The sequence below is a fragment of the Toxorhynchites rutilus genome, chromosome 3 (genome assembly GCF_029784135.1).
Source record: "Toxorhynchites rutilus septentrionalis strain SRP chromosome 3, ASM2978413v1, whole genome shotgun sequence".
NCBI lineage: Eukaryota > Metazoa > Arthropoda > Insecta > Diptera > Culicidae > Toxorhynchites > Toxorhynchites rutilus.
The window spans coordinates 230,994,027-231,015,480 of record NC_073746.1 but is presented as its reverse complement, the minus strand read 5'-3'; positions in this window follow the sequence as shown (position 1 = coordinate 231,015,480).

The following is a 21,454-nucleotide window of genomic DNA, read 5'->3' as shown; positions in this document are numbered from 1 at the left end:
ATGCAATATGATACGTTGATGTGTGTTCGTCTCGTTGGTTTGCGTTGCATTCGTTGCGTTTAGTTGCTTTTCGATGTGTTCTGTCCGCCTGGATCAAACTTCAACATCGTAGATGACAATGCGATTGGTCTACCAATTGCTGCAGCTAGCTGAAATGCTGACAGCTCGATTTCCTGCCGTGTTGATGAAAATGATGCGTTGTTCGGACGGAGAGCCATGCGATATCGCTCTTCCATCGCTGTTTCCGTTGACACGTTGAGATTTGTTGATGATGCTTTGTGTTGTTCGTCGACCACGGTGTATGCAGGGGCAGAAACTTCAATAGCAGACGTGGATCTGCTTACATGCCATCCAACTGGCGTTGTTGAGCTCATGTGAACGCGGTGCAAGGCTGGGCGACTTCGCTGGTTCATCGCTGCCTCCGCTGACTCGTATGGGTTCGCTGATGATGACTTGTGTTGTTCGTAGACCAAGGTGCATGCAGCGACAGAGACTTTATTTTTTTTTTCCCAAAATATATTTTTTATTAAGGCACATGTGGCGTTAGCCTGACGGGGCCGGGAGTCCAATATTTTGACAATTTGTGTCTTACAACTATGTTAGTAATATGTAACCGATTACTCGCGGTTGGCTCGAGGTTAGTATTACAAGTGTTCTCATAATTGGTATGTTGCAGTCTTCGATGCTCTATACGTGTGCCCGACACGGGATACTTCCTATTGGGATGCAGCTGATCATTAATCAGCAACGCTCCCTAGTCTGTACCCCATATCTAGCGTGGTGCGTCTTTCTCGACTCGAGGAATCCAGGATAGAATGGTCACTAGCCGGCGCAATCATCAGCTCGTGTAGAGTTGTCATGAGCGGTACAACCTTTGGCTCTTGTTGAATGATCAGTGGACTGCACAACCTTTGGCCCGTGCATCTGTAAAGAGTGTGTGTATGTATTGCCGCGACTAAGTAAAAGTTTATCGATCGGATAGGAGGGATATGAAACGGGGACACAACGAAGGAACAATCATTAAACGTTGACATCGGCGTTTCTGAGAAACAGGTATAGATGAAGCAAAAGATCAGGATCCCGGCTACCTAAGATATCCCGGACGGGGATATCCGATTGTCTGCCTTTTGCTCTCAGTGCTCTAGAGAGCTGAGAGCGAGCAGCATGGAACCGGATACACGACCAGACAACATGCTCGATGTCGTGGTAGCCATCGCCACAATCACAAAGATTGTTTGCTGCGAGCCCAATGCGATAGAGATGCGCGTTTAGGTTGTAGTGATTGGACATAAGCCGAGATATCACGCGAATGAAATCACGACCTACATTCAATCCCTTGAACCATGCACTCGTCGAGACCTTAGGGATAATCGTGTGTAACCAACGACCGAACTCATCTTCACTCCACATGCGCTGCCAACTAACGAGTGTGTCCTGACGAGGAATGTGAAAAAATTCATTATAGGCAATTTGCCTTTCAAAAAGTGTGCCTTCTGAAGCGCCCACCTTAGCTAGCGAGTCCGCTTTCTCATTCCCCGGAATCGAGCAATGAGAGGGAACCCATGCTAAGGTAATCTTGAATAATTTTTCGACCAAAACACTCAATAGATGTCTTATTCTTGTTAGGAAATAAGATGAGCGTTTATCAACTTTCATTGAGCGGATTGCCTCTATTGAGCTAAGACTGTCTGAAAAAATAAAATAATGGTCGATGGGCAGTGTTTCAATGATCCCTAGAGCATAGTATATCGCACACATTTCAGCGACATACACGGAACAAGGATCTTTGAGTTTGAAAGAGGCACTGGAATTTTCATTGAAGATGCCGAAGCCAGTGGACCCGTTTATGTATGAACCGTCAGTAAAGAACATTTTATCAGATCCAACAATCCCATATTTTTCCGAAAATATCGACGGAATAACATTGGGGCGTAGGTGATCTGGTATTCCATGGATTTTTTGTCGCATGGACAGATCAAAAATGACAGTGGAATTGCAAAAGTATGGGAAGCAAACTTGGTTAGAGATGCCTGGTGAAGGGTGCACGTCGTGGGTAAGGTACTCATGGTATAAAGACATAAAACTTGACTGAGGAGTCAGCTGGAGTAGATTTTCGAAGTTATCAATCACCAATGGATTCATGATCTTGCAACGGATGAGAAATCTGCAGGATAATTCTGTGAACCGAAGAGTAAGCGGGGGTACTCCTGCCAAAACTTCGAGACTCATCGTTTGTGTCGAATGCAAACACCCCATGGCTATACGCAAGCAACGATATTGTATTCTCTCCAGCTTGAGAATATGAATCCTGGCAGCTGATCGGAAGCAAAAACTGCCATATTCTAACACTGACAATATCGTTGTTTTGTATAACTGAATGAGGTCTCCTGGATGGGCACCCCACCATGTTCCGGTAATTGTTTTGAGAAAATTGATTCTTTGCTGGCATTTCTGTTTCAAATACGCAATGTGTCTCCCCCAGGTACATTTAGAATCAAAATATACACCCAGGTATTTGAAGAACATAGAGTGTTGGATCGTTTTGCCGGATAGGTAAAGCTGGAATTGGCCGGGTTCGTGCTTCCTAGAAAAAACGACCATTTCAGTTTTCTCCGTAGAGAATTCGATACCCAGCTTGAGGGCCCACGTGAACAGATTGTTCATGGTATCTTGCAACGACTTTTGCAGAGCGACGGGATTAGTACCCGTGATGGAAATAACTCCATCGTCTGCAAGTTGTCTCAGCGTGCAGTCTCTAGTTAGACAATCATCCATATCATTGACGTAAAAACTGTACAAGAGGGGGCTTAGGCAGGAGCCTTGCGGTAGGCCCATAAAACTGTAACTAGAAGATTTTGAGTTGCCATGAGAGAAATTCATGTGCTTTTCTGACAGTAAATTGTACAGAGACTTTATTGTTGGAAGTGAAACTGCCTGGAGGCCGTCCAGTTGGCATTGCTGAGATTGACTCATACAAATTGTCGAATGATGGTTTGTGTTGTTCGACAATCGGTGTGCATGATGTGAATCTGCCTGCATACAGTTCAGTAGCTTTCGTTGAGTTTGAAATTTGACTGAAGTCGTTGGAAAAATGTGTAGTCACTTGTGCGTCGTCTCGATGGGAAACTAAGCGATTAGAGCTACGTCGCTGGCTTCGTCGATGCGTTTGGAGTGGATAGAGTTGATCGCGGCAAGTTGCTTCGATGCAATAGTTGAAACGATTTAGTTGCAGATCCACTGATGCCGATGACTTATCCACTCCGTAGACTCGTATGGCTTCTGTAATCTGCGCTTGTGTTCCACTGACTCGAAGATGGATACATCACCGCTGCGTTGATCCATTAGCACGTCGAAGATGACCGAATAGCCGCCCCACGCGTCAGTCCCGAACAGTCCCGTTCAGCGTTGAGGTAATCGCTGCTGGTTGAATTGTCGTCCAGATCGTTGATCCTTGCAGCAATGTTTTGTAATCGCCGCTCAACAGTAAATCGTCTGATGCGTAGTCGATCCATGTTCCGACTATGGTTTCCGATTTTTCAGGATCACGAAGGTTATCCTGTCTACAGCGCCAAAAATATCTCCGCCTAGATAGGTTCTAAGCGGAGTTCTAGAGTGTTGAGCTGAGTAGAGTAGAGATCGAATATAGTCAAGATGTTGACCTATACTGATCGGAGAGTTTATTGCAACTGACCGAGCTCTGACCGACGTCGTGGCAAATTTTGCGAAAAGATCTTGGCCTACATCCTTACAAGACCAAATTGACGCAAGAACTGAAACCGCTTGATCACCAGAAGCGTCGTATGTTCGTGAATTGGGCTGAGCAACAACTTGAAAATGATCCGAATTTTCATCGAAACACCATCTTCAGCGATGAGGCTCATTTCAGGCAGAATGGCTTCGTCAATAAGCAAAATATGCGCAATCCACACGTACTCCATGAGTCACCATTGTATCCCAAAAAAATACGGTTTGGTGCGATTTATGGTCCGGCGGCGTCATTGGGGGTACTTCTTCTGTTATGATCCAGACCGACACGTTGAGACGACGAAGTTCATCTAGGAACGTTAGTGCCATTTAAGAAGAAGAAGACGTTACTCTGAATGGGAATCGCTACCGCTCAATGATAACCGAATATTTTTGGCCCGAATTGGATGATATGGACTAGGACAATATGTAGTTTCAACAGGACGGCGTCACAAGCCACACAGCGAATTTAACAATCGATTTATTGAAAACCAAGTTTGGTGAGCGTGTTATTTCACGAAATTACCCAGTCAATTGGCTGCCTCGGTTGTGCGATTTGACGCAGTTAGACTATTTCCTATGAGGCTACGTCAAGTCTATGATCTTCGTACGAAAATGGTGGCCATGCAAAAGAAATCGAATTCGATACATAATAGCATCAAATGTACTTTCATATGAATAAAGAACTTCATTGATATCCAAAACCGTTTTTGTTTTATTTAAAAATAACTTTTGTAGCGCTTTTAATGAAAAACCTGATACTTGAACGATCAAATTCTGATCACACGTTCATCCAACGCATTACTGGCGACGAAATATTTTGCGTGTGGCATTTATACCCAAGAGGTTTTTTCGGCGTGGGAATATTTTTAAAACTGGGTGTTACGGCCCAGGTCGAACATATAAAATAAACGAGAACACAAATTCTACTTTCAACACTTTATTAAAACAAAACAAAACAAGACACTCAACATAAAAAATATAAGCACTAAAACACTATATAAAATCAACTGCAACAGCATCAACAGGCCTGGATCCGCACCTGAAAAACAGTATCGATAAATATGTTAATAACACAAGATATTTGTTTTCACTTACCTCAACGCCAGGAACAATTACCTGATCAGAACACTCATTATTTGGGTACACACAAGCGACGGATCACAAAACACAAAACAACAGCATGACAAAACAACGTATAAACAATCACAACAAATAAACAATAATAACCCAACTGTCATATAACGGGAACGGATGGAAACGAACCCGCTATACAACGCGTAATTGTTTATTGCGAACTTTCGAGAAGGAACCCGACCAAAGAAACAATTGCTATAGACTATTCAAAGGACTATGGGTCAATCATATAAATAGGGCACGAAATGTTCAGAGCTCGGTCAGTTGCAATAAACTCTCCGATCAGTATAGGTCAACATCTTGACTATATTCGATCTCATCATCTCACCATTCAATGAGCCAGTCTATCCTAATCTCTACTAGAACTTTGCTCAGATACCTCTCTGGGCGAAGACATTTTTTGGCGCTGTAGACAGGATTCACAACGATGAATTTCGGTAGTAAATTTTAATAATCTCGACTCGTTGTTGGATCGTATATGTTTCCTTTATGAAATGGCAAACTTTACTGAAGTGAAATGTCAAAAGAGCGGGAAAAAATATGGCGTCGTTTGCTGTCCCTATCGGTCTACTTTTGTAGCGTCCTTATTGAAATACCCTTTATTCTTTGAGCCACTTGATTGCGATGGTTTTTTAAAGAAAATTGAGCTCTTTTGGCACTAGTCGTGCTGCAACTTTTCTCATGCCCATAACATCAACCAAAATATGACGAACTGTCAAGTGAGAGATTTTTAACTCACGGGCTAGCTTTCTCAAACCCAAATGACGATTTCAGAGCGCCATTCCTTTTTATTTTGTCGATGTTTTCATCAGTTGCAGAGGTGGAAGGTCGTTCTTGGTGTGGCGAATCGTTTATCTCTTCTTGGCCGTCATTGCATGCCGTATATCATTCATACACCCGTGTTTTCGACATGGTTGAGTCACCAAATGTATTCCACAACATTTTCATCTCTTCGGCATAAGAAATATTGTTTACAACACAAAGGCTTAAAACACAAAATTTCACACAATATCTTTGATCAATAGAATTATGTAGGGGAGTAAGACGGACAGTGGGGGTATGATGGACAGGTGGTTGATTTGTATAGTTGCATTATGAATTTCAAATTTCTGTTGATGGGAAACCCTTCTACATGCTATTCTATAATATTTAAACCATCCTATGACAATGAATACTGATCAAAAGTGGAATAGAGAAACAAAAACCGAAAATCGAACATGATTCCGCGTGTGGATGTAATTTTTGCGTCTTCGATATTAAGCATTTTGTGTGGTTTAATTGCAAAATTGAATTCGCTGATGGTTATATTTCGGTTTGTGAGTTGACAGAGACGCGATATTAGGTATGTATGGAAAAGTAAATTCATTTGTAAGTGATAAATTTAAATTATTGAAATAATTGCACTGGGGGGTGAAATGGACAGTCACATCCAATGCATTATGGAAAGTGAAGGGAAGAATATTGAACTCTTTTTCATATTGATTTCTCTTTTTGTTCTATTTTAGTTACTGGACGCACAAACACTGAGAGAGAGCGAAATTATTCCTCTCGCGAGCGATAAACCTCTACGCTTCGTATATTATGAACCTGTCCATATCCCCCCCACTACATATCCATTATACCCGCACCGATAAAAATGTTGTACTCTTCGGCTTGTTTTAATTTCAGTAAAAAACATGGAAAAATACAAAATTTTATAAAACAATGGCCAGTTATTCCGAAAATCTGTATATTGAACTGTATGAAACTGCTTTTAAATTTTTGAAAACATGAGTTTCCAAAGACACAATTGAAGTTTTCCTTAACATGTCCGTCTTACCCCCATCTCCCCTATGCCGAGCCAAAAAAGGATAACTTGTTCTTATGACGCTGTTATCAAATTGAATGACAGATTGCGCTCAAAATTTACATTAATATCACTGACAGTAGTATCAACTTAAAACAAAATTTAAATAAAGAAAACTATTCAGCAGGAAGTTTTAAAGCTACAACTTGTCGGTATATATTTGACAGAATGTAATATTCACTCCAGCGAAAATGATGATGTCAAATTTCAAAAACTAACCATGTACATTTTGTTTATTGGAACAAAAAATGACCTGTGCAAAATTTCAGCTCAATCGGACATGATTTAGGGGTGCCTCAAAGCTCTCAAAGTTAAGATATTTGGAAAATCGTTTTTTTTTCGATGCCAAATGTCTTAAAAATGCATGAAACGTCGAGATCTGGTGTTATCTCGAGAAAAAATATTGTGGTCGAAAATCGACCTTTTGAGACCTAGCCTGAGTAGCCAAAAAATCAAAATTTTGAGAAAATAAATCAGCTGAAACTTTGTACAGGTATTTTTTGGGCCAATAAACAAATTGTACATGGTCGGTTTTTGAAATTCGATAATAATTTTTTTTCCATACATCCATTTCCTCCCTAATGTCCACATACCGATAGGAATAAGCGGTTCGTGGTGAGCAGTGAGCTTTCTTCCCCCTTTTTTTTCTTTTAGTTATAATATAGATACCCAATGTGAAGGTATATTTTCCTATTGAAAACATTCAATTTTACGAAGATATACTGACAAACTAATTACTAACAAACAAAATACTAACAAACAATTCAGTACACGAAAATAGTACTCAACCTAAGCGATTATTCTATTTTACTTTTGAAGTCGTGAAGGCGATGTTTTTGGATTTGCTTCATCTGTTGACCGTCATTCAGCACTCAGACCGTTTATACCTATTTGGTTCGAATTAAGATCATCATGTCTCACAATCCGAAGCTTTTAATAGGTTTTCGCCAGCGTGATGTCTCGATCAATGCGATATAATTTATGGTCATCATCCAGTTTATGTGAAACAAGTCTTGAATTTGATTAACCTGGACTAGGTTGTTTTCTCAAGGGGAAGGTAGCCCTGACCCGACCCCCGAAATTATAACGGCCATCCATCACATAAAATTCATGTTATTTTGCGACTTCAGAATTGAAATGAATAGTATAGCTTGATATGGGTATTGGGTAAAAAGACCGCAGAAGTCGAATATTGTATTCTAATGCCATTCTGAAAACGTGCCTTTCAGCCGTGCCGTGGTGCCTTTCGGTTATTTGAAGACGGCCCGAAAAACCGGAAATGGAGTTAGTGGAGTGGAGTTAGACAAAGAAAGAGTGATGAAGATCGTGTTAGAGCGAAATAACGGTAGTGAAAAAGCACATGTACAAACGTAAACGGAAACGAATGCAATGCCAACACTCAACGCTCAACGTTCACCGCTCAACACGTAAACACAAACGCCCACGCAGAGGAAAGCCCACATGCACATATACACCCAGACGCAAATAAATGCTTTGAAACGTATACACCGCCGGAGGCCGACGGGAGTTAATAAAAAGGCGTCTAATAGCACAATCGAATGCACTTCCCCGTTAGTGAGCGCCTCCCGCTGAGCCATTCCATGGTAAGCACCCGAGTGAACATCTTAAATAATTTCGAAGCCAAAAAAGGGGTTCGGTAACCGACCATCATTTCCAGGTCGGTTCGACTTTTTCAAATAACGGCATGCTGTGTACTACAGGCAACAGGTAGATTCATTTTAAAAAGCTTGATTTGGTGAGCAGACCATAAGGCGTTGTAATTTTTTGCCGTCTGAAATAACATTGGATAATATTTGGAATCACTAAAAACAGAAAATGGCGCCAAAACGATGGAATGAAGGGAGCAGGAAAAAGGCCACTATACATACATACTTTCATTTTTCCTATTAAAAAATCCTATACAAGATTTCTGCACATAATGAGTACATTGAGATTATTGTTTTTTCTTCGATGATTTCATGCCCATGATATTTTTTATGCTTTTCTTAAATTTTCTAAGCCGCTCTAACACTTTTATTCCGGATAAATGATTATCACCATTATCTCTTCTCAGCATGTCCTCAAAATTTGATGGTTCTAAGCTTATGTTAAATAAATCAGTTACAAGTCGACGAAATATGTCAACGGTTCCCTCTCTAGAAACATTTGGTTTCGGACAGAGGATGTCGCTATTTACTATTTACAATTATCCACCCAGAGCTATAAATGTAGTTACGACAAGTCACTGTCAAATCATTGATATGATTAGTGATGTAACACTTTTGCAAATCGTTATTTTCGAAAGCTGCATTTGAATAGTAGAATGTTTGATAACTCACGTTCTATCAACGCTTTTACATCGCATTGTGGCACCTGAGGCTGATTGCCACTCTCTAAACTTACCCCTAAACCCCCCTCCCCCTTTAGTCAACGGATTATTCTGTGCTTGTTATTTAGAAACAACAAGTGTGCAAACATTTGCGAAATGTCAAAGTTGTTCTCTTTCTACATCGTTCGCCAATTTCTGGCCGCTGGTTTTGAGATGTGTTGAGCTGTTAGTAGCTGATAGAAGTTCTTCGCATTTTGGCAACAATATGTGGAGAATGTTGGTGGAAACAATATAACTTTTTTTTAGTTGGTGATGCAGGTCAAACTTAGAACCGGAGATTGAGTTTCCACCTCGCAGCATGGAGTATAAGAAATCACGACATTTTCAACTATGTTTAAGAATAATACGCACAACTTGAAAGCAAACAATATATTGCTTGATGTCAATGAAAATCGCATACTGCTCATATTGTGAACTAACAGAAAATCGATCAAAAACATGAAATCCGCAATTCAGATGCTTATTTCACAATTTCAAATGTCTGTCACTGTTGCACCGTTGCAAGTTTGATTACCTCTCAATTCGTATATGTTTCACACGGCAATCCTATTGATGAGCTCGTCGTTAGTATGTTTGCACTTAAATTGCTTCTATTCTATAACTATCAAAGAGCGACATTGCTCGCGGCACTAACCAAGCCAAAACAACTTGCACTTTCTGGCCCAGGTACTGTTTTTGCTTTAATGTAGAAGAGGAGGTGGGAGAGCAAAGGGAATAGCAACGGGTTACTTTCTCACCTACACGGAACTTTTATGCATGTTTCGACCGAATTTTAAAGAATAGAACTTGCAAATAATAACGGCCACGTCGATGTGAATGCGTTAAATTTTATGTTAAATATGAATGGATATCATAAGTTCAATTTGAAACAATATTTACAAATTATATACGAAATATAAAAAAAACATTGACAAATAAAAAAGCGGCAAAAAGTTGTTTAACCCATATTAGGCCAAGCGTTTGAAAAATCGAACAGCAACTTTAATAATATTTCATGGCCTTGGCATCAAATGATAGCTTATATGGTGGATGTATAAAAACATCCCAATCAAGCTTTCGGAAATCTGTTATCTGATTGATAACAAAAGCTCTTCCATTAGCCAGTTTTGAACGTTTCTGGTCAATCGTTAGCTTCAAACGGTCCATTTGTTGACAGTAATGATCTCAATTTAGTATATTGCACTAAAATAAAAATTTGAAAAAAATTTAAAGAACAAATAAAAAAAAAATTAAAATAAATTAGGTTGCACGTATTTTACTGTTGCAGTATCGACACCATACACACCAATCGCAATTTCAGCGGCATGGCTTGCATTTTCGCATTTATAAAAGCTAAAGTGTAAAATGTACCGAATTTTCTCTTTGTTGACCTCTATTGTTAACATCCTGTAACTCACAACTGAATGGAACAAACAAAAAACAGCAAAAAAGTGTCACCTTGTCACCTTTGCAACAAGCCTATACCTGAAATTGTGTAATCGATACTACGCGAGATATTGATCACAAAAGCCAGCTATCGAGAAATTAATGGATAACTTTTTCCCCAACCTAATATATAACAAACAACAAAACCTATTAAAATGCAAAAATATGTACTTTTCTAGGGCGCCAATAACCTAAATTACACCAATAACTTTCGTTAGAAACATATTTTTTACAGCTTGGTTGTTAATGGACTAAATTTAGCAGCGGACTCGTTGTCATGGTTTAGTGGTATTCAGTTGTAGAATGTATAATTTTGTTAGCAATAGTTTCTGTTCTTCTCTTCGAGATGTAAAACATATTTTAATTGGTGATAGCGGAAATAATTTACCTCACTTTTCAATACTTCAATACTCTCACAAATTAACGCATGATAATATATCATATCGTACCTATAACTCCGATCAATGCTTGTAGTTTCCCAGCGAACCTGCTCTACAAAAAAAGCTTTTTTTCATTATGATGCTTTCGTACTGCTCATGGTTCCTGCATTTGAATCTAGATTTGCCAATCATGAAAATGGCTGCATCTGGCCATATCAGTTCAATGATTGGACCAACGATATTTTTATGCAGTTGGCGGTTGCAAGCTAGAAATAATATTGTGTACCAAGGCTACTTGGCTGTGTGCTGCTATAAAGTAGTTCATTTTTCCCATCGACCAGCCGAATAAACAAAATTCATTGATAAAGTTTTGTAAAAAGAGTTTGCTCGCTTTCAATTCATCAAATATTATTGAAGAATATGTTACAAAAAGACTAGCTTGTTAAGAAATCACTGCGTCAAAAGAGTGCAGCTTTGATGGAACACTTTCTAAATGTGGTGAGCTGACCCGACGAACTTCGTCCCGCCCAAAATAGATTTTTTGATTTGAATACTTTCAAACATCCACGTTTTCTCATTAAGTGAACGTTAGTGAGTCCAATCACTTAACTCTTCATTGATTGATTACCCTTTGACCCTTTATAATTTCCTTTTACTATAAATTGTCTAGTACTTCTACAAAAATTCGTCCTTATAATATAAAATTATTTTCAGACACAATTCTCGTTCAAGATTCTTCAAGCATTTGGAAACAACATGTTCCTCCGTTGCATGGAAAACATGTTTGATAAAGAGAACATTGCAAAATGAAGACGGCTCAAATCGGACCATTCCTTCCTCGGGTTTAGGGCACACCAACACATTTGGCCTTCCATTTTTGTTTATATAAATAGAAAATATAGGAATGCGTTATTCCGTCTGAAAATCCTTTTCCACTTTCAAACAAAAATCAGTTTCGTTAGCGCCAACATCAAATAGGCTAACAACGCTTAGCTAATTGTAGAACATATGGGAATTCAATTTTCCGAATTTTCCGATTTTTCTCTCCGCTATATTGATCTACGGGAAGAGACGGACCATTCCTTCCTCGGGTTTAGGGCACATCAACACATTTGGCCTTCCATTTTTGTTTATATAAATAGAAAATATAGGAATGCGTTATTCCGTCTGAAAATCCTTTTCCACTTTCAAACAAAAATCAGTTTCGTTAGCGCCAACATCAAATAGGCTAACAACGCTTAGCTAATTGTAGAACATATGGGAATTCAATTTTCCGAATTTTCCGATTTTTCTCTCCGCTATATTGATCTACGGGAAGAGACGAATACAACGAAATATAGATGACTTAAATTGAACCATTCCTTCCTCGAGTTTTGCACTTACCAACACATTTGGCCTTACATTTTTATTTTTATTTATAGATATAAGATATGGAAATGCGTTATTTCGCCTGAAAATCCATTTCCACTTACGAGCAAAGATCAATTTCGATAGCGCAAATATCGGATGGATTAACAACGCTTAATATGATGTAATTTTCGAACGTATGGGAATTCGATTTTCCGACCTTCCTTCTGAGTTATCCGAAAATTTTCCGGTTTTTCTCTCTACTATATTGATCTACGGGTAGAGACGAATACAACAAAATAAAGAAGACTAAAATCGGACCATCCCTTCTTCGGGTTTTCCGCTTACCAACAGATTTTACCTTACATTTTTATTTATATAGATTACTAGCTGACCCGGCAAACTTAATCCCGCCAAAAATTTGTTTTTTGTTGTCAATACCTTCGAACATTCACGATTTCTTACTATGAGCAAATTCATGGGTCCAATCGCAGAACTGTTCATTGATTCATCTTCAAATCGACCCCGTTGAATTTACCTTTTACTATAAAATTCCTAGTACTTCTAACAAAAATCATCATTATACTATCAGATTATTTTCGGACACAATGCTCGTTCAATATTTTTCAACCTCTTGCAAATAACATATTTCTCCGTTACATGGAATAAATGTTTTATACAGAAAATATGATAGAATAAAGACAGCCCTAAATCGGACAATTCCTACCTCGAGTTCTGCTCTTATCAACACATTCGGCGATACTTTTATATTGGGATAGATAGAAGAAGATATAGGAGTGCGTTTCATCACATTAAAATCCATTTTTAGTTTCCAACAAAGATCAATTCCGCTAGCGCAAACATCAAATGGACTAACAACACTTATCACTATGTAATTGTAGAACATATGGGAATTTATTTTCCGAATTTTCCCTTTTTCCTTCAGAGTTTTCCGAAAATTTTCAATTGCCATGTTTTGTTGGAATGTTTTTGGTTGAAATATGTGTAATATTTTTATGGGATCCCCTCTCCATTCCAGAGTAGGGTGGGGTGTCATACCATTATAGAAACATTTCTCATACCCAAAAACCCTCACATCCCAAATTGTGCTTGATTAGTTCTCGAGTTATGCAGAAGTTTGTGTTTCGTTTGTATGGCAGCCCCTCTTAGAGAGGGGGAGGAGTGTATTCACCATAGAAACGTTTCGTGCCCCGTAAAACCTTCACATGCCAAATGTGGCTCCATTTGCTTGATTAGTTTTCGAGTTATGCAAAAATTTGTGTTTCATTTGTATGACAGCCCACCCTTAGAGAGCGGGAGGAGTATTTAACCACCATAGAAATATTGATTGCATCCTAAAACCTCCAAATGCCAAATTTGGTTTTGTTTGTGTGATTAATTCTCGAGTAGTTCAGAAATTTGTGTTTCATTTGTATAGCAGCCCTCCCTTATGGAGGGAGGAGGGGGTGGAGAGTCTAACCATCATAAAAATAATTATTGCACCCTAAAACCTCCAGATGCCCAATTTGGTTTCATTTGCTTGAATAATTCTCGAGTAATGCCGAAATTTGTGTTCCATTTGTATGGAAGCCCCTCTTAGAGAAGAGGGAGGAGTATCTAACCACCGTAGAACATTTATTGCACACTAAAACCTCAATATGCCAAATTTGGTTTCATTTACTTGATTATTTCCTGAGTAATGTAGAAATTTGTGTTTCATTTGTATGGCAGCTCCGCTTAGAGAGGGGGGTGGGTTCTCAAACTATCACGAAAACCTTCCCCGGCCCCAAAAACCCCTACATACCAATTTTAATGTTGGTCGGTTCAGTAATTTCCGAGTCCATAAGAATCAGACAGACAGACAGAAATCCATATATATATATATATATGTTCATCGCGTCTAATAAGTTAGATGAAACGAAGATCTCCATTCTCTCACTCGGTGGTTGGAATTTAAACAATTGAAACAGAATGTTAGTAAGACTAAATTCATGCTCATTTCTTCATCAAACTCCAGATTCGATAGTCATTTTGAAATTGATGGTGAAACAGATGAACGGGTTAAAGGAATGAAATATCTAGGAGTAGTTATCGAGCTTGAGCTTGGGTAGACGGTACAATTCGTAGTTGCTCTCCGTGATTGACCTGAACCAACCAAATTGCACAAAGAACACATAGAATGACGCTTGGGACTAGCTTTAAATTCGAGCTTTAAATGGTCAATAACGACGCCGGCCATTGCCGAATCGTGGAAACCGAATTCGAACTTGGGATAGCCCCGACGGAATACTCGTAAGCTATCGTATTAGCAGATGGTTATAAAGAGGTTTTTTCTGTGCTGTGGCAGATCTCAGAGTAAGCCTCTAGTGAAAACTTCAAGACATTGGGTTCAATTCCCGATCGGTCAAGGATCTTCCACGGTTGGAAATTTGCTTGACATGCCTTGGGATAATTTTTTTTTCAGTTTTCTTCTATTTCTTCGATGTTCTCCTAATAGTCAATTTATGTCTGGAATAAAACCAGTCCGTTTCATTTGATATACTGGTTTTCATGTGTAAGGTTTTCATGTGTGTCTTAATATTATGTTAATGATCCATCGTCAAGCTCAAACCATTGTAGGGGCATGAGGTGGAACCATCATCATCATCATCATCATCATCATCAAATTTTCTTTTTATTCATCTTCGAGCCCAAGCCCGTATGCTCGCACCTTCCTCTTTACCCCGTCCATAAGGTTCTGTACAACGTCAGGTTGTAGTTTTTTTTGAACAGAAATCCATTTTCTCTTGAAGTCCGCCTCCGATTTGACAACTTTTTGGTTCTTCCGGAGGGCCTGCTTCATAATCGCCCAATATTTCTCTATTGGGCGAAGCTCCGGCACGTTGGGCGGGTTCATTTCCTTTGGCACGAAGGTGACCCCGTTGGCTTCGTACCACTCCAATACGTCCTTTGAATAGTGGCACGAAGCGAGATCCGGCCAGAAGATGGTCGGGCCCTCGTGCTGCTTCAATAGTGGTAGTAAGCGCTTCTGTAGGCACTCCTTAAGGTAAACCTGCCCGTTTACCGTGCCGGTCATCACGAAGGGGGCGCTTCGCTTTCCGCAAGAGCAGATCGCTTGCCACACCATGTACTTTTTGGCAAACTTGGATAGTTTCTGCTTGCGAATCTCCTCCGGAACGCTGAATTTGTCCTCTGCGGAGAAGAACAACAGGCCCGGCAGCTGACGAAAGTCCGCTTTGACGTAGGTTTCGTCGTCCATTACCAGGCAATGCGGCTTCGTCAGCATTTCGGTGTACAGCTTCCGGGCTCGCGTCTTCCCCACCATGTTTTACCTTTCGTCGCGGTTAGGAGCCTTCTGAACCTTGTATGTACGCAGGCCCTCCCGCTGCTTGGTCCGCTGGACGAATTAACTTGACAAATTCAGCTTATTGGCGACATCCCGGACCGAACTTCTCGGATCACGTCTAAACTGCTTAACTACGCACTTGTGATCTTTTTCACTGACGGAGCATCCATTTTTGCCGTTCTTCACCTTCCGGTCGATGGTTAGGTTCTCGAAGTATCGTTTTAGTACTCTGCTGACCGTGGATTGGACGATTCCCAGCATCTTACCGATGTCCCGATGTGACAACTCCAGATTCTCGAAATGAGTGCGCAGGATTAATTCACGACGCTCTTTTTCGTTCGACGATATTTTTCCAAATTTACGAAAAATTGACAGTGAAGCATGGCCAACGTGATCTATACACTCTTATCTGATTATAAACGAAAGCTGAAAATATAATTCCTAAAAATTAAATTTCTACAGCGTTTTTTTCGTGATGCAATTTGATGTAACACACCCTTTATCAAACGATGCTGTTGAATTGTGAAGCTTGCCGTGAGCAAAGCATTCCTCTAATGGGGAAAAACGAAACTACTGTCCGAAAAATCAACTCAATCAATGAGTGTTATGTTCGATTCGACATGAATGAATTTTTATAAACTTTATGGTACGTAACTTTCCTGAAAATGTAACTTTATGGTAATTTATAACCCGGAAAAAACATCCGTGGTGGTGTCGCATGTATAACATTTTCGATATGCTGTGCTTTCAGGATATCCTTATGAGCTTTTATGTGGGCTAAGCTTCGTTATGGGATGCTTTTAGTTTTATCCTAGAAACATGTTTCTGAATACTTAATTAGATAAATGAGCACCAAAGTCTCATTCTGTAAACTGTTACAGCTTCTGTTAACCACATTAGTGTTTTTTTTCTGAAAATGAATCTATTTCATTTGTTACTAGAAGAAAACTTAGTTCCTCTAGGAGGGCTGGAAATGCCGTCTCTCATTATCGATTTAAATTCACAAAATATAAGTTCACAGTGTCTTCAGCAAGAAACGCTTCTGGCGCAATAATGTTTAATCTTTGGATGGGTGGCATATTCTCTCGTATTGCAAGCTGTACTTTGTTTACATTCAATTATTTAAAAAAAAAAGTCTCTCGATCGAGCTGAACTGGAGGCGGAAGGATAAGTTGGAGTTTTTGCCAACGATGTCAATGCTGTTTTTCTGTCGTCTTGCTGGAATCGGATAAGTTCGTTTCCGGATGCACTTCTATTTCTGCATTTGAGTGTTTTCTTCATTTACGTTGCGTCATTTCCGGTGACAATTGCTTATACTCTCCCAAATTGCCCAAAATCGAATAAACATCCGTTCTCCTCGCTAGCGATAGTAAAAGCAGATCCAAGTTTGATTTTCCAATAACTCGAACATCCATTGTCTCATCAAGTAATATCGATTTGAATATTTAAACTAAAAATAATTAAACTTAATTTTGTGTGATCTTGTCTTTTAAAACAAAGTTGATTTTAGATATCAAAATCAAAATATACCTCACAACACCATTCCTGTTACGGAAATATCAAATACGAGGGAATCTGACGCATCCCCTGGTATTTAGGGTGGAGCATCCTTTCGTTGAAAAAATATAAATATGAGAAAAGACACGATGGCATCTATTCCCAGTTTACAATTCCCATTTCCATAACCATTCCGATTGATCCCGTCCATTCGGTTAGCAGGGAAATAGAGTGTAGTCTGGAATCCATGATTTTTTCAAGCGAGATTCTTTTTTGTGTTGCTTCCCTTGTCGAGAAATTGTTTGAAGATTGCGACGAGATAGCACTGGCTGAAGACATGGTAAACGAGGGAATCGAGTGCGAGTTGCTTGTTGAATCCAAACAAACAACAAAAGAGCGAAATATGTTTTCAAAACGTTCCAATCTTTTCACGCAGATAAATCTTCCATCTCCTGTGCGTGTGTCTGTGTTGTTTTTCTGGTTCGTTTTACCAATAACATTGAAGAAAAAAATTTGTTTGTGAAAATATACCGAACTTATGGAGAAACGCGTTACGCCACTTACGTGGGATTTTTTTCCCGCTCGTTTACCATACAAACAACATGTGTCACGTGCTTCCAGAATCTAAATCAGTAACGTTTCAACTTTGCTCAGATATTCATGAATTCACTTCCGGGAAAAGCGGAAGAATGGGACAGAAAGGAGATAAGTCTTTGTGATGGGTGGAAATCAGACATATTTTCAACATGTGTGCCTGGAAAATATACGATTGTCGTTTTTGTTGTTGTTTCTTCTCGCAACGATTTAATGACAGTTATGTTTTTTTTCGCAAATGTAAATGTTAACTTGATCGAAGGGTCAATTTAGAAAATATCGATTTTTACTCACATATATACATAAAATATCCCATAATATCGAAAGCAAAATAACCAAAGTTGTAACCATTCAGTTATGCAAATGTATTTGTAGATTGACAAAAAAGATGAAAAAAATTTGAGCAACCTTGCAGATTCCAATTCGAAAAGCATGTTTGCTATCCCATCGCTTGCCCGGATTCGAAATCTGGGGGTGAGAAACTCACAGAGCAGAAACAGAAACATTATCTTTGCTTTTATTATTTTGTCAACCTGAACGAAACCTTGTTCAGCCGGCGTGAAGCCATTCTATTCTCACTGCATGAAAAGGATTGCTATTCTTCACAAGCTCTTTGAAATATGGTGTAAATCATCGTTTACCTTTGTCCCTGGTTCTTGGAATGGATATGTTTCTGATAACCATCCCTTTGAGATTTCGAATCACCGTCATGTTTGTTTAATGTGATCTTTTGTGCTTTTATGATTTAGAGATATTTCGCTGTTCGTTTCAATCTTTTTTTAGCTATGCAGCGGGTATTAGAAAAATATATTATTATTTATTGTAATGCGGTGTTTAACTCTGAAATGGATTCTCGCTATTCCGTGAGATGATGCAAAAAATTGTGTCATTCTGCTTCCAATTTTCGCTTCAACTCGAATTTACGAAGCACATGTTTAACAAAAACGTCATGTGCAGTTACTTCATTAATTTTCATATGAACTGCACGATTAAGCCTGTATAGTGATTGATATGTATACATATTTGTTACAAAACATGAATTCATTTGAAAATTCTAATTCTTATCAGTGAATTTTTGAAAGCTATCGTTCATGTTTCGTTCCCATGGGAGCTTACTGAAAATCCTTGCAAGCTCATCGCACTCGTAATTAGCTCGATGAATGGTTGCCAGCATGTTTGCGACATCATGGTCAGTCTTCAGAAAACAAACGCAACGCTGCGCTTGAGTTTAATTTTCATCAGCGTGCGCTCAAAGAAAACTCGTATTCTCTCTTGGTGCGAAGAGCACAAAATTTATAAGCACGACAGCGCAAAATGTACCCGGCGCAGAACTCAGATGCTAAACATTTCTTCTCACTTGTGTGATACGCGTCTCATTTTATACACACGCAGACAAACACACACACATAGTATAGAAATACTGCGCAAATTTCAGCGTAAAACTCGGCTTAAAACTGGGCGTAAGCACGGCGCTGACAACCAAACATTTCATCTGTGTTTCAGAGCGTGCTTATTCGCTTGGATTTTCGCGTGGCACGAGCAAAATTTTTAAGGCGTTGCTTTTCAACAGCTTGGACTTCATTTTGAGAACTGAAGAGCAAGCAGCCAAACAAAATAAAAATAGAGTGATCATTCTCATGTACACACATTCGAAATGAAATACGTCGTATTAGGCCAACTTTTAATCACACCCCACTCTAGGTATGAAACACGCCAATAATGCTCCTGATAACTGATAACTGATAACGTTTTGTTTTTTATTATTTAATAATGGAAATAGAATTCCCTATTTGTTTCACGTCCTTCCTATTCTCCAGACTTGACTCCCTCGGACTTCTATTTGTTCACCAATTTGATGAAATGGCTGACGGGAAAAAGATTTTATTCAAAGGAGGAAGTGATTGCAGAAACGAATGTTTATTTTTTCAGATTTGTACACATCCTATCATTCGGAAGGGATCATGACTGGCATTGGAAGAGTTGCATAAGCATAAAAGGAGAATATGTTGAAAAATAAAAAGTTTATCAAGCAAAAGTTTGTCAAGCAATTAAATAGTTTAACTTTTTAAACGACTCTCGCGTGTGCTTTAAATCGTATCCCACTTAACCCTTTTACGGGTACTGACAACTATATTGCCACCAACAAAAAAATATTCTTTTCGCTGCACTTGGAATATTATTTTAATATTTTACTTACCCTTCTAAAGGTATCTGGCAATACTCCAATTTTTTTTGGGCTGCTAAAAAAGTACGATATTAATTTGGCGACGGCCGGAAATTCTGTTTAAATTCGTTGGAAATTCAACAAGTTGAAAAGTTTTTCACTGTAAACATACTATTTAGGATCTACTGTGTAAGATCATGCAGTTTTTTTTCAATAAAATAAATGGTGTATTTGATGAAAAATTCAAATTTTTCTTTTTTTTTCGCTGAACCATTATATAAAAAACAGTTTTTTTTTCGCTGCACTACAAATATTGTAAATCGCTGAAATAATCAGTATCGCTGCACTTGGTATATTGTTTCGATTTTTGCATAACCAAAGGTACACCCAAACTAGCGTTGCCAGAAAGCGTTTCATTTTCGGTAGAAAATATGCCTTTTCGTGTCCTGAAGCATCAAATGAACAAATAATTCAAGTTTTTTGGGAATGCACAAAAAAAAAGACCATACGATGACAACGTTGGAAATGACCGGCTGGAATGCAAAGTTGTTTCAATCGACCACGCCATCCATGTAGCTACTAGTGCTGTTGTATAAATGTGTGATAATATTACACCTCATTATAAAATGATGTTCTTCTTCTTCTTCAATGGCACTAACGTTCCTAGAGGAACTTCGCCGTCTCAACGTAGTATTACTTGCGTCATTTTTATTAGTACTTAGTTGAGATTTCTATGCCAAATAACACGCCTTGAATGCATTCTGAGTGGCAAGCTCTAGAATACGCGTGATCACAATGCAAGTCGGAGGAAATTTATTTGACGAAAAATTCCCCCGACCAGAACGGGAATCGAACCCGAACACCCGGCATGTTAGTTATGACGCTAACCACTCGGCCACGGGAGCATAAAATGATGTTGGAGAGCGTTTTCTAAGAGTAAAAAGGAGAACATAAACTGAATATATATCTTTCTTGGTTTAGGCCGTGTATGTGGAAAAGTACGCGAAATATTTTATTGGGAGCTTATTTGTAATGCGTATATTATTTCGCTTGCTCATATTATCTTATATTGCAGTACCATATATATTATACAAATGCTATACAAGTATTTGGAGTTGTTCATTTTCTGTTACTTAGAGACTCTTTTACTTGGATGGCACTAACGTTCCCAGTGGATCTTTTTTGCCTTCTCAACATATGTATTACTTGCGTCAATTTTATTAGTTGTACTTAGTCGAGTTGTGCACCCGTGACCGAGTGGTTAGCGTCTCACATTATCATGCCGGGTGTTCGGGTTCGATTCCCGTTCTGGCCGGAGGATTTTTCGTCAAAGGAATTTCCTTCGACTTGCACTGTGGTCACGCGTATTCAAGAGCTTGCCCCTCGGAATACATTCAAGGCGTGTTATTTGGCTTAAGAAATCTCATCTAAGTATTAATAAATGACGCTAGTTAATGCATACGTTGAGACGGCAAAAGTTCCACAGGGAACGTTAACGCCATTCAAGAAGAAGAAGACTTAGTCGAGATTTCTATGGCGAATAATACGCTTTGAATGTATTCTGGATTGGCAAGCTCAAGAATAA